Source organism: Ranitomeya imitator, chromosome 7 (genome assembly GCF_032444005.1).
Source record: "Ranitomeya imitator isolate aRanImi1 chromosome 7, aRanImi1.pri, whole genome shotgun sequence".
Classification (NCBI taxonomy): Eukaryota; Metazoa; Chordata; class Amphibia; order Anura; family Dendrobatidae; genus Ranitomeya; species Ranitomeya imitator.
Genome location: NC_091288.1, coordinates 90,664,516 through 90,678,036, shown reverse-complemented (window position 1 = coordinate 90,678,036; position 13,521 = coordinate 90,664,516).

Genomic DNA, 13,521 nt, shown 5'->3' with positions numbered 1-13,521 from the left:
GGGCTTTGCTAATTTTTACCGTCGCTTCATCGCTAATTTTTCTAGTGTTGCTAAACCGTTGACTGATTTGACCAAGAAAGGTGCTGATGTGGTCAATTGGTCCTCTGCCGCTGTAGAGGCTTTTCAGGAGTTGAAGCGTCGTTTTTCTTCTGCCCCTGTGTTGTGCCAGCCAGATGTTTCGCTCCCATTTCAGGTCGAGGTTGATTCTTCTGAGATTGGAGCAGGGGCTGTTTTGTTGCAAAGAAGTTCTGATGGCTCGGTGATGAAACCATGTGCCTTCTTTTCTAGAAAATTCTCGCCTGCTGAGCGCAATTATGATGTTGGCAATCGAGAGTTGTTGGCCATGAAGTGGGCATTCGAGGAGTGGCGACATTGGCTTGAAGGAGCCAAGCATCGCGTGGTGGTCTTGACGGATCACAAGAATTTGACTTATCTCGAGTCTGCCAAACGGTTGAATCCTAGACAGGCTCGATGGTCGCTGTTTTTCTCCCGTTTTGATTTTGTGGTTTCGTACCTTCCGGGCTCTAAGAATGTGAAGGCTGATGCCCTGTCAAGGAGTTTTGTGCCTGACTCTCCGGGTGTTCCTGAGCCGGCGGGTATTCTCAAAGAGGGGGTAATTTTGTCTGCCATCTCCCCTGATTTGCGGCGCGTGCTGCAGAAGTTTCAGGCTCATAGACCTGACCGTTGTCCAGCAGAGAAACTGTTTGTCCCTGATAGATGGACTAGTAGAGTTATCTCTGACGTTCATTGTTCGGTGTTGGCGGGTCATCCTGGAATCTTTGGTACCAGAGATTTGGTGGCTAGATCCTTTTGGTGGCCTTCTTTATTGCGGGATGTGCGTTCTTTTGTGCAGTCCTGTGGGACTTGTGCTCGGGCTAAGCCCTGCTGTTCTCGTGCCAGTGGGTTGCTTTTGCCCTTGCCGGTCCCGAAGAGGCCCTGGACGCATATTTCCATGGATTTTATTTCAGATCTCCCTGTCTCTCAAAGGATGTCGGTCATTTGGGTGGTTTGTGATCGCTTCTCTAAGATGGTCCATTTGGTACCCTTGTCTAAATTGCCTTCCTCCTCTGATTTGGTGCCATTGTTTTTCCAGCATGTGGTTCGTTTGCATGGCATTGCGGAGAACATCGTCTCGGACAGAGGTTCCCAGTTTGTTTCGAGGTTTTGGCGGTTCTTTTGTGCTAAGATGGGCATTGATTTGTCTTTTTCTTTGGCTTTCCATCCTCAGACAAATGGCCAGACCGAACGAACTAATCAGACTTTGGAAACATATCTGAGATGCTTTGTTTCTGCTGATCAGGATGATTGGGTGTCCTTCTTGCCTTTGGCTGAGTTCGCCCTTAATAATCGGGCCAGCTCGGCTACTTTGGTTTCGCCTTTTTTCTGTAATTCTGGTTTCCATCCTCGTTTCTCTTCAGGGCAGGTTGAGCCTTCGGACTGTCCTGGTGTGGATACGGTGGTGGACAGGTTGCAGCAGATTTGGACTTATGTGGTGGACAATTTGACATTGTCCCAGGAGAAGGCTCAACGTTTCGCTAACCGCCGGCGCTGTGTTGGTCCCCGACTTCGTGTTGGGGATTTGGTTTGGTTGTCATCTCGTCATGTTCCTATGAAGGTTTCCTCTCCTAAGTTTAAGCCTCGTTTCATTGGTCCGTATAAGATGCCATCCATAATGTGTTCCATAGGTCGTTATTGCGGAGATACGTGGCGCCTATGGTTCCCTCCGTTGATCCTCCTGCCCCGGTGTTGGTCGAGGGGGAGTTGGAGTATGTGGTGGAGAAGATTTTGGATTCTCGTATTTCGAGACGGAAACTCCAGTACCTGGTCAAGTGGAAGGGTTATGGTCAGGAAGATAATTCCTGGGTTTTTGCCTCTGATGTTCATGCTGCCGATCTAGTTCGTGCCTTTCATTTGGCTCGTCCTGATCGGCCTGGGGGCTCTGGTGAGGGTTAGGTGACCCCTCCTCAAGGGGGGGTACTGTTGTGAATTCTGTTATCGAACTCCCTCCTGTGGTCATGAATGGTACTTCGGCGAGTTCTGTCCATGGACTCCCTCTGGTGGCTGTGAGTGGAGCTGCTGCTTCTGAGGTTCCTTCCACAGGTGACATAGTTTATTCTTTGGCTGGCTGTTCTATTTAACTCCACTCAGATCGTTACTCCATGCCAGCTGTCAATGTTCTTGTACTGGTTCAGTTCGCTCTTGGATCTTTCTAGTGACCTGTCTACTCCAGCAGAAGCTAAGTCCCTGCTAGTTATTTATTTGTTCATTGTTTCCTTCTCCAGCTGGCTATCATGATCTTGCCCTGCTAGCTGGAAGCTCTGGGATGCAGAGTGGCACCTCCGCACCGTGAGTCGGTGCGGAGGTCTTTTTGCACACTCTGCGTGGTCTTTTTGTAGGGTTTTGTGCTGACCGCAAAGATACCTTTCCTATCCTCGGTCTGTTTAGTAAGTCTGGCCTCCCTTTGCTAAAACCTGTTTCATTTCTGTGTTTGTGACTTTCATCTTAACTCACAGTCAATATATGTGGGGGGCTGCCTTTTCCTTTGGGGAATTTCTCTGAGGCAAGGTAGGCTTTATTTTCTATCTTTAGAGCTAGTTAGCTCTTAGGCTGTGAAGAGGCGTCTAGGTCGTGTTAGGTACGCTCCACGGCTATTTCTAGTTGTGTGATAGGATTAGGGGTTGCGGTCAGCAGAGCTCCCACTTCCCAGAGCTTGTCCTGTGTGAGTTTAACCATCAGGTCGTTCCGGGTGCTCCTAACCACCAGGTCCATAACAGATGGCCCCCATAAGATGCTCCATAGTATATGCCATGTATGCTGCTGCATTATGGTTGATGGCCCCCATAAGATGCTCCATAGTATATGCCCCGTATGCTGCTGCATTATGGTTGATGGCCCCCATAAGATGCTCCATAGTATATGCCCCGTATGCTGCTGCATTATGGTTGATGGCCCCCATAAGATGCTCTATAGTATATGCCCCGTATGCTGCTGCATTATGGTTGATGGCCCCCATAAGATGCTCCATAGTATATGCCCCGTATGCTGCTGCATTATGGTAGATGGCCCCCATAAGATGCTCCATAGTATATGTCCCGTATGCTGCTCCATTATGGTTGATGGCCCCATAAGATGCTCCATAGTATATGCCCCGTATGCTGCTCCATTATGGTTGATGGCCCCCATAAGATGCTCCATAGTATATGCCCCATATGCTGCTGCATTATGGTTGATGGCCCCCATAAGATGCTCCATAGTATATGCCCCGTATGCTGCTGCATTATGGTTGATGGCCCCCATAAGATGCTCCATAGTATATGCCCCGTATGCTGCTCCATTATGGTTTATTTGCCCCATAAGATGCTCCATAGTATATGCCCCGTATGCTGCTGCGATATATAAAAAAATAACATACCTATCGTCGCTGGGCGCCGAGTGCTGGGGAACCTGAGCAGGCGGGGACACCGGCGCGCTGTGGGGGTCAGTTGCCGGAGTCGCCGCTAGCTCAGGCCCCCGACACTTGCTATAGTCACCTGTCCCGTTCCAGCGCTGCGTGCTGCTCCGTCTTCCGGATCCTCTGGCTGTGACTGTTCAGTCAGAGGGTAGTGCGCATTAAGCGCGTCATCGCGCCCTCTGAACTGAACGTCACAGGCAGAGGACCCGGAAGATGGAGCGGCACGCAGCGCTTGAACGGGACAGGTGAATATAGCATACTCACCCTCTTGGCACGTCCCTGCTTCTCCGTTGGAGATCGTGGTGTGCGTTCAGTGCTTACGCATACCGCGATCTCCTGGGCTGCGTCACTCTGTAGGGTCCAGACTGCGCCGGCGCTAGCGCAGTCTACAAAGGCTTCGGACAAAGTGACGCTCCCAGCGTTATATTATAGATACCTGTGTGTCATCTCCCCTGTATATAGTATATACCTGTGTGTCATCTCCCCTGTATATAGTATGTACCTGTATGTCATCTCCCCTGTATATAGTATATACCAGTGTGTCATCTCCTCCTGTATATAGTATATACTTGTGTCATCTCCCCTGTATATAGTATATATGTGTGTGTCATCTCCCCTATACTGTATATAATATATACCTGTGTGTCATCTCCCCTGTATATAGTATATATGTGTGTGTCATCTCCCCTGTATATAGTATATACCTGTGTGTCATCTCCTCTTGTGTATAGTATATACCTGTGTGTCATCTCCCCTGTATATAGTGTCAGGTCGCCGTTATCACCGCCGCGGCCCCTGCTGTCCGCTCTTACTTACCGCTCCACGGCGTCCCGGCGCGCTCCTGTTCTTCCTCCAGCGCCGTCTCCTCTGCTCGCTCTCCCGGCTCCTGCTTCCTGTCGGACGCGCGCGCACTAGGGTTCTCTGCGCACGCGCACTCTGCCCTTTTCTCTGGACACTCTTTCTCCTGCTCTCTGTGGTCCTGGAGGACCATGACCCGGAAGGTACGCTGCCACTCTGCATTTAAGGCCGCCTCTTCCTTTTGGCTGTGCCTGTCTGTCATTTGTTTTTTCTAGCAAATGCCTCTGGCTCTCACGCTTCCTAGCGTACTCTGCGTTCTCCTAGCGGCTTGTCTTTTGTTTCTGATTTTTCGTTTCTGTGTTTAATCATTGCCTGTCTCCGTGCTTCCCTTTCAGCTCCAGTTCTCCTGTGCCTCCGTTTCCCCGGTGTTCCTGATCCTCAGCCTAGTCCTTCCGCCTTCGTCTCCTGCGCTTCCGTGGTCTCGTGTCCTCATCCTGTCTTCTGGTTTGTCTCTAATTTTCCGTCTGTTTTGTCAGTTTCCCGTTACCCGTTCCTCATCTCCTTCCTCGTTTACTTTTCCGTCGTCCCTGCTCTGACCTTTCCTTTCCCTCTGCTTTGGTACCGGCTGCCGTGCAGTAGTCTCCCCTGGGCCTGCTCCTAACACTCCCTGTATAGGGGGCGGTCCACCTGGTCTACTCGTCCTGGGGAGGTTCGCTGTTTCGGTCCAGTGGGTTCACTTATCTCGCTTTCCTGGTCCCAAAGCGTAACAGTACAGACAGGCCATGGACCCCGCTGGTACCTCTGTTTCCACCCAAAAGGTACTCTTGTTTCTACGGGAGAACCAAAACTGGATTATGGGTTTTCTTAAATCTATGGATTCCCGTTTATCTGCTCTTCAACCCTCCGACCCAGGGAGCGCAACCCAGCTGACCGGTGTCCAGCAAGAGCTCGCCCAGCAACATGATACCGAGGGCCACACACTAAATTACATGGCTTCTGTGGATAACCGTCTGCTCACCCTTCAAACTGCCGCCTCAGCCCCTGCCCAGACTCCGGCTTCGCACCCCCCTCCTCGTCTGGCTAGGCCGCTGCGATATAGTGGAGACCCCAAATTGTGTCGAGGTTTCCTAAACCAATGCCAGTTGCACTTTGAACTTCTGCCACAACAATACCCCACTGACCGAGCTAAGGTGGCCTTTATTGTGTCTCACTTGGAGGGTGTGGCTCTGGCCTGGGTTAACCCTTTCTGGGAACGAGATGATCCTCTCATCTCCCAACTTTCTTCTTTTCTGGAGACTTTTCGTAAGGTCTTCGATGAGCCGGGGCGGTTGGCTTCTACTACCGAGTCTCTTTTTAATCTCCGCCAGGGTACCCTTTCTGTCGGCCAGTACGCCATTCAATTTCGTACCTTGTCCTCCGAGCTGGGCTGGAACAATGAGGCTTTGGTTGGGGCTTTTTGGCGCGGTCTGTCTGGTCGAATTAAGGATGAGTTGGCGGGTAGAGACACTCCTACAACTCTGAAGGATCTAATTTCCCTGGCGACCCGCATTGATTTGCGTTTTCAGGAACGTCTCCGTGAATCTGCCAGGGAGAGGAGACTGCCTCGTCCAGTTCCGTCTTCTCGGAGTCCTCCTCGTTCTCTTCAAGTCTCTTCTTCTATGGTATCTGCTTCTGAACCAATGCAAGTGGACCGTATCAAGCCGGCGGAACAGCGTTGTAAGGAGAGACTTGCACAGGGTCTCTGCTTCTACTGTGGCAGTGCCTCCCATCTTCTACGTTCCTGTCCGGTGAGGCCGGGAAACGGCTCCGCCTAGGTCAGGTAAGGGAGGCTTACCTAGGTGATAGTGATTCCTCTCTACCCTTTACTCTTTCGGTTCAGTTACATATCGGTTCCTCTCGTTTTTCTGAGGTAGCGTATGTTGATTCTGGAGCGGCAGGAAATTTTATTCAACTCGAGGCGGTCAGTAGGTTTCAAATTCCTGTCAGATCATTGGAGTCTCCTCGGCAGTTAGCTTCAGTTGACGGTCGGCCCTTGCAGGAGACCGTTACTTTGGTCACCGTAGAAGTGGAACTGCTTTACATCGGGAGAAGATTGCCTTCTACGGGTTGCCATCGTTATCTCATACGTTTCTCCTGGGTCTTCCATGGTTAAGAATGCACGAGCCAGTTTTAGATTAGCAGTCTGGTGATGTCCTCTGTTGGGGTCATTCCTGTCAGACTAAATGTCTACGTCCTGTTCTTCCTTTAAGGTCGTCCGTGTCTACTTCTCCTCCGGCAGGTTTGCCTTCAGCCTATCATTCCTTTGCTGATGTCTTCTATAAGAAAGAGGCGGAGAACTTGCCCCCGCATCGCCCATATGACTGCCCGATCGACCTCGTTCCTGGTTCAACTCCACCCAGGGGACGAATTTTTCCGCTGAATCCTCTTGAGTCTCAAGCCATGTCCGAGTATGTACAGGAGAATTTGGCCAAGGGTTTCATCCGGAAGTCTTCTTCACCCGCGGGTGCAGGTTACTTTTTTGTTAAAAAGAAGGACGGAACCCTCCGTCCCTGCATTGACTATCAAGGTCTTAATTGTATTACTATTAGGAACAAGTATTCACTACCTCTCATTCCTGAACTTTTTGATCGGCTACGGGGAGCTCGAATTTTTACTAAGCTGGATCTTCGCGGGGCCTACAATCTTATCCGAATTCGTTCCGGAGATGAGTGGAAGACCGCTTTCAACACCAGAGATGGTCACTACGAGTACCTCGTCATGCCCTTCGGCTTATGCAATGCCCCCGCAGTATTCCAAGAATTTGTGAATGATATTTTCCGTGATCTTTTGTATTCATGCGTGGTGGTATATTTGGACGATATTCTCGTTTATTCTCCTGACCTGTCCACTCACAGAAGGGACGTTCGTCTTGTTCTTCTGCGTCTGAAGGAGAATCGTCTGTTCGCCAAGATCGAGAAGTGCGCCTTTGAGCAGCCACCTCTTCCTTTCCTGGGATACATTATCTCCGACTCTGGTCTATGCATGGACCCGGAAAAGGTGTCCGCTGTGCTAAACTGGCCTCGTCCTCTTGGTACCAAAGCTATCCAGCGATTCGTCGGTTTCGCGAATTACTACCGACAATTCATTCCTCACTTTTCTTCTCTAATCAGACCCATCATCTCTTTGATTCACAAGGGATCCGACCCTCACATCTGGACCTCAGAAGCTGAAGATGCCTTCCTGTCTTTGAAACAAGCCTTCTCCACAGCTCCCGTACTTCATCGCCCTGAAGTTAATAAACCTTTTATTCTTGAAGTGGACTCTTCTGCAGTAGGAGCTGGGGCAGTACTTTCTCAAGAATCTTCGTCTGGGCGATTTGTCACCTGCGGTTTCTTTTCCAAGACCTTCTCCCCTTCTGAGCGAAACTATTCGATTGGTGACAGGGAGTTATTGGCCATAAAGTTGGCCTTACAAGAGTGGAGGTACCTATTGGAAGAAGCTGTTCACCCGTTCAGGATCTATACGGACCACAAGAACCTAGCTTATATTCGTTCGGCTCAGAGACTTAATCCCCGGCAAGCTAGATGGTCCCTTTTCTTTGCTCGTTTTAATTTTGAGTTACATTTTCGTCCTGGCAATAAAAATCTTAAGGCCGACGCTCTCTCCAGATCCTTTTTGCCTATCGACTCGGAGGAGGAGGCTTCGCATATTCTGGATCCCTCCAAAGTCATCGTAGTAGCTCCCGTCAATCTGTCTTCGCTGCCTCCGGGCAAGACCTTCGTCTCTGAGCGCAACAGGAGGCGAGTTTTACGTTGGGTCCATGCCTCCAAGTTTGCTGGTCATGTTGGTCTTAAGAAGACGCTCTTGCTTCTCTCCCGCTACTACTGGTGGCCAACTCTTTCCCAGGATGTTCAAGATTTTGTTGCCTCCTGACCGTCTTGTGCCAAGAACAAGATTCCTAGACGACGGCCCTCTGGACTTCTTCATCCGCTGCCAGTTCCTTCAGCTCCGTGGCAACACATTGCAATGGATTTTATCACTGATTTGCCTCGCTCTTCCGGCTGCACTGTCATCCTTGTTGTTGTGGACAGGTTCTCCAAAATGGCTCCTTTCATATCCCTTCCTGGTTTACCCTCTGCACCTGATTTGGCAAAAATTTTTGTCCGCCATATTTTTCGTATTCATGGCTTCCCTCAACATATCGTTTCGGATAGAGGAGTTCAGTTTACATCTCGGTTCTGGAGAGCTCTCTGTAAATATATGAACATCTCACTTGACTTCTCTTCTGCCTACCACCCTCAGTCCAACGGTCAAGTGGAACGCACTAATCAGACTCTGGTAACTTATCTTCGTCATTTTTCCAATTCACATCACAGTGACTGGTCCGATCTTCTTCCTTGGGCGGAATTTGCATACAACAACCATCCCAGTGAATCTTCTTCCAAGTCGCCCTTCTTTATCGTCTACGGGCAACATCCTGGTATACCTCTACCGGTTCCTCCTGTCTCGGGGGTGCCGGAGGCTGATCTTTTGTCCGGGGAGTTCTCCAGGATCTGGCAGGAGGCTAAGACCGCTCTTGAATTTGCGCGAGACAGAATGAAGAGGCATGCTGACAAGAGGCGCCTAGACCCTCCGTTATATCATCCCGGTGATAGGGTATGGTTATCCTCTAAATTTGTTCGCTTAAAGATTCCTTCACGTAAATTGGGTCCTCGTTATATTGGGCCTGTTGAGATCTTGACCCGTATTAATGATGTCTCTTACAAGTTAAAGCTGCCTCCCTCGCTATGCATTCCTAATTCTTTCCATGTTTCCCTCCTGAAGCCACTTGTCCTCAATCAGTTTTATGCCTCTACTACGCTTTCTTCTCGGCCGGTCTCCGCTAATGATGTTTTTGAGATCAAGGACATTCTTGCCATGAAGAGAGTGAGGGGGAGGACCTTTTTTCTGGTAGACTGGAAGGGTTTTGGTCCGGAGGAGAGATCCTGGGAGCCTCGGGAGAACATCCAAGCTCCTCGAGTTTTGGCTAGATTTCTTTCTGGTCTTAGAAAGGGGGGAGGTAAGAAGGGGGGTACTGTCAGGTCGCCATTATCACCGCCGCGGCCCCTGCTGTCCGCTCTTACTTACTGCTCCATGGCATCCCGGCGCGCTCCTGTTCTTCCTCCAGCGCCGTCTCCTCTGCTCGCTCTCCCGGCTCCTGCTTCCTGTCGGGCGCGCGCGCACTAGGGTTCTCTGCGCACGCGCACTCTGCCCTTTTCTCTGGACGCTCTTTCTCCTGCTCTCTGTGGTCCTGGAGGACCATGACCCGGAAGGTACGCTGCCACTCTGCATTTAAGGCTGCCTCTTCCTTTTGGCTGTGCCTGTCTGTCATTTGTTTTTTCTAGCAAATGCCTCTGGCTCTCACGCTTCCTAGCGTACTCTGCGTTCTCCTAGCGGCTTGTCTTTTGTTTCTGATTTTTCGTTTCTGTGTTTAATCATTGCCTATCTCCGTGCTTCCCTTTCAGCTCCAGTTCTCCTGTGCCTCCGTTTCCCCGGTGTTCCTGATCCTCAGCCTAGTCCTTCCGCCTTCGTCTCCTGCGCTTCCGTGGTCTCGTGTCCTCATCCTGTCTTCTGGTTTGTCTCTCATTTTCTGTCTGTTTTGTCAGTTTCCCGTTACCCGTTCCTCATCTCCTTCCTCGTTTTCTTTTCCGTCGTCCCTGCTTTGACCTTTCCTTTCCCTCTGCTTTGGTACCTGCTGCCGTGCAGTAGTCTCCCCTGGGCCTGCTCCTTACGCTCCCTGTATAGGGGGCGGTCCACCTGGTCTACTCATCCTGGGGAGGTTCGCTGTTTCGGTCCAGTGGGTTCACTTATCTCGCTTTCCTGGTCACAAAGCGTAACATATAGTATATACCTGTGTGTCATCTCCTCCTGTATATAGTATATACCTGTGTGTCATCTCCTCCTGTATATAGTATATACCTGTGTGTCATCTCCCCTGTATATAGTATATATGTGTGTGTCATCTCCCCTGTATATAGTATATACCTGTGTGTCATCTCCTCCTGTACTAGACCTCGTTCACACGTTATTTGCTCAGTATTTTTACCTCAGTATTTGTAAACTAAATTGGCAGCCTGATAAATCCCCAGCCAACAGGAAGCCCTCCCCCCTGGCAGTATATATTAGCTCACACATACACATAATAGACAGGTCATGTGACTGACAACTGCCGTATATCCTATATGGTACAGTTGTTGCTCTTGTAGTTTGTCTGCTTATTAATCAGATTTTTATTTTTGAAGGATAATACCAGACTTGTGTGTGTTTTAGGGCGAGTTTCATGTGTCAAGTTGTGTGTGTTAAGTTGCGTGTGGCGACATGCATGTAGCGACTTTTGTGAGATGAGTTTTGTGTGGCGACATGCGTGTATCAACTTTTTGTGTCGAGTTGCATGTGACAGGTTAGTGTAGCAAGTTGTATGCAGCAAGTTTTGCGCATGGCGAGTTTTGCGCGTGACGAGTTTTATGTGTGGTTTTGAGTATGTGCAAGTTTTGTGTGAGGCAACTTTTGCATGTGTTGCAACTTTTGTGCATGTGGCAATTTTTCCGCGTGTGCAAGTTTTGCGTGTGGCGAGTTTTTCATGAGGTGAGTTTTGCACGTGTGGTGAGTTTTGCGTGAGCCTAGTTTTGCACGTGGCGTGTTTTGCGCGTGGCGAGTTTTGAGTGGCGACTTTTGTGTTTCGACTTTTATGTGGCGAGGTTGGTGTATGTGTGGTGAAATGTGTGCTGAGGGTGATATCTGTGTTCAAGCACGTGGTAGTGTGTGGGGCATTTTGTGTGTGTGTGTTCATATCCTCGTGTGTGGTGAGTATCCCATGTCGGGGCCCCACCTTAGCAACTGTACGGTATATAATCTTTGGCGCCATCGCTATCATTCTTTATGTCCCCCTTGTTCACATCTGGCAGCTGTCAATTTGCCTCCAACACTTTTCCTTTCACTTTTTTCCCATTATGTAGATAGGGGCAAAATTGTTTGGTGAATTGGAATGCGCGGGGTTAAAATTTCGCCTCACAACATAGCCTACGACGCTCTCGGGGTCCAGACGTGTGACTGTGCAAAATGTTATGGCTGTAGCTGCGACGGTGCAGATGCCAATCCCGGACATACACACATACACACACATACATTCAGCTTTATATATTAGATAATGTGTGCATAGTATTATATTCAATGTGTGTATATTATATATAATGTGTGTATAGTATACATATATATAGTGTGTGTATATATATACAGTGGGGCAAAAAAGTATTTAGTCAGTCAGCAATAGTGCAAGTTCCACCACTTAAAAAGATGAGAGGCGTCTGTAATTTACATCATAGGTAGACCTCAACTATGGGAGACAAACTGAGAAAAAAAAATCCAGAAAATCACATTGTCTGTTTTTTTAACATTTTATTTGCATATTATGGTGGAAAATAAGTATTTGGTCAGAAACAAAATTTCATCTCAATACTTTGTAATATATCCTTTGTTGGCAATGACAGAGGTCAAACGTTTTCTGTAAGTCTTCACAAGGTTGCCACACACTGTTGTTGGTATGTTGGCCCATTCCTCCATGCAGATCTCCTCTAGAGCAGTGATGTTTTTGGCTTTTCGCTTGGCAACACGGACTTTCAACTCCCTCCAAAGGTTTTCTATAGGGTTGAGATCTGGAGACTGGCTAGGCCACTCCAGGACCTTGAAATGCTTCTTACGAAGCCACTCCTTCGTTGCCCTGGCGGTGTGCTTTGGATCATTGTCATGTTGAAAGACCCAGCCACGTTTCATCTTCAATGCCCTTGCTGATGGAAGGAGGTTTGCACTCAAAATCTCACGATACATGGCCCCATTCATTCTTTCATGTACCCGGATCAGTCGTCCTGGCCCCTTTGCAGAGAAACAGCCCCAAAGCATGATGTTTCCACCACCATGCTTTACAGTAGGTATGGTGTTTGATGGATGCAACTCAGTATTCTTTTTCCTCCAAACACGACAAGTTGTGTTTCTACCAAACAGTTCCAGTTTGGTTTCATCAGACCATAGGACATTCTCCCAAAACTCCTCTGGATCATCCAAATGCTCTCTAGCATACTTCAGACGGGCCCAGACATGTACTGGCTTAAGCAGTGGGACACGTCTCGCACTACAGGATCTGAGTCCATGGTGGCGTAGTGTGTTACTTATGGTAGGCCTTGTTACATTGGTCCCAGCTCTCTGCAGTTCATTCACTAGGTCACCCCGCGTGGTTCTGGGATTTTTGCTCACCGTTCTTGTGATCATTCTGACCCCACGGGGTGGGATTTTGCGTGGAGCCCCAGATCGAGGGAGATTATCAGTGGTCTTGTATATCTTCCATTTTCTAATTATTGCTCCCACTGTTGATTTCTTCACTCTAAGCTGGTTGGCTATTGCAGATTCAGTCTTCCCAGCCTGGTGCAGGGCTACAATTTTGTTTCTGGTGTCCTTTGACAGCTCTTTGGTCTTCACCATAGTGGAGTTTGGAGTCAGACTGTTTGAGGGTGTGCACAGGTGTCTTTTTATACTGATAACAAGTTTAAACAGGTGCCATTACTACAGGTAATGAGTGGAGGAAAGAGGAGACTCTTAAAGAAGAAGTTACAGGTCTGTGAGAGGCAGAAATCTTGATTGTTTGTTTCTGACCAAATACTTATTTTCCACCATAATATGCAAAAAAAATGATAAAACACAGACAATGTGATTTTAGTATTATGTGCAATGTTTGTATATTATATATCTATATATATATATATATATATATATATATATATATATATATATATAATGTGCGCATAGTGTTATGTGCAATGTGTGTATATTATATATATAATGTGTGTATAGTATTATATGCAATGTGTGCATAGTATTATGTGCAATGTATATATATTATATATATAATGTGTGTATAGTATACATATATATAGTGTATACATTATATATATATAATGTATGTATAGTATTATATGCAATGTGTGTATATTATATATATATATATATATATATATATATATAAAATGTGTGTATAGTATTATATGCAATGTGTGTGTAGTATTATGTGCAATGTTTGTATATTATATATCTATATATCTATATATATAATGTGCGCATAGTGTTATGTGCAATGTGTGTATATTATATATATAATGTGTGTATAGTATTATATGCAATGTGTGCATAGTATTATGTGCAATGTATATATATTATATATATAATGTGTGTATAGTATACATATATATAGTGTATACATTATATAT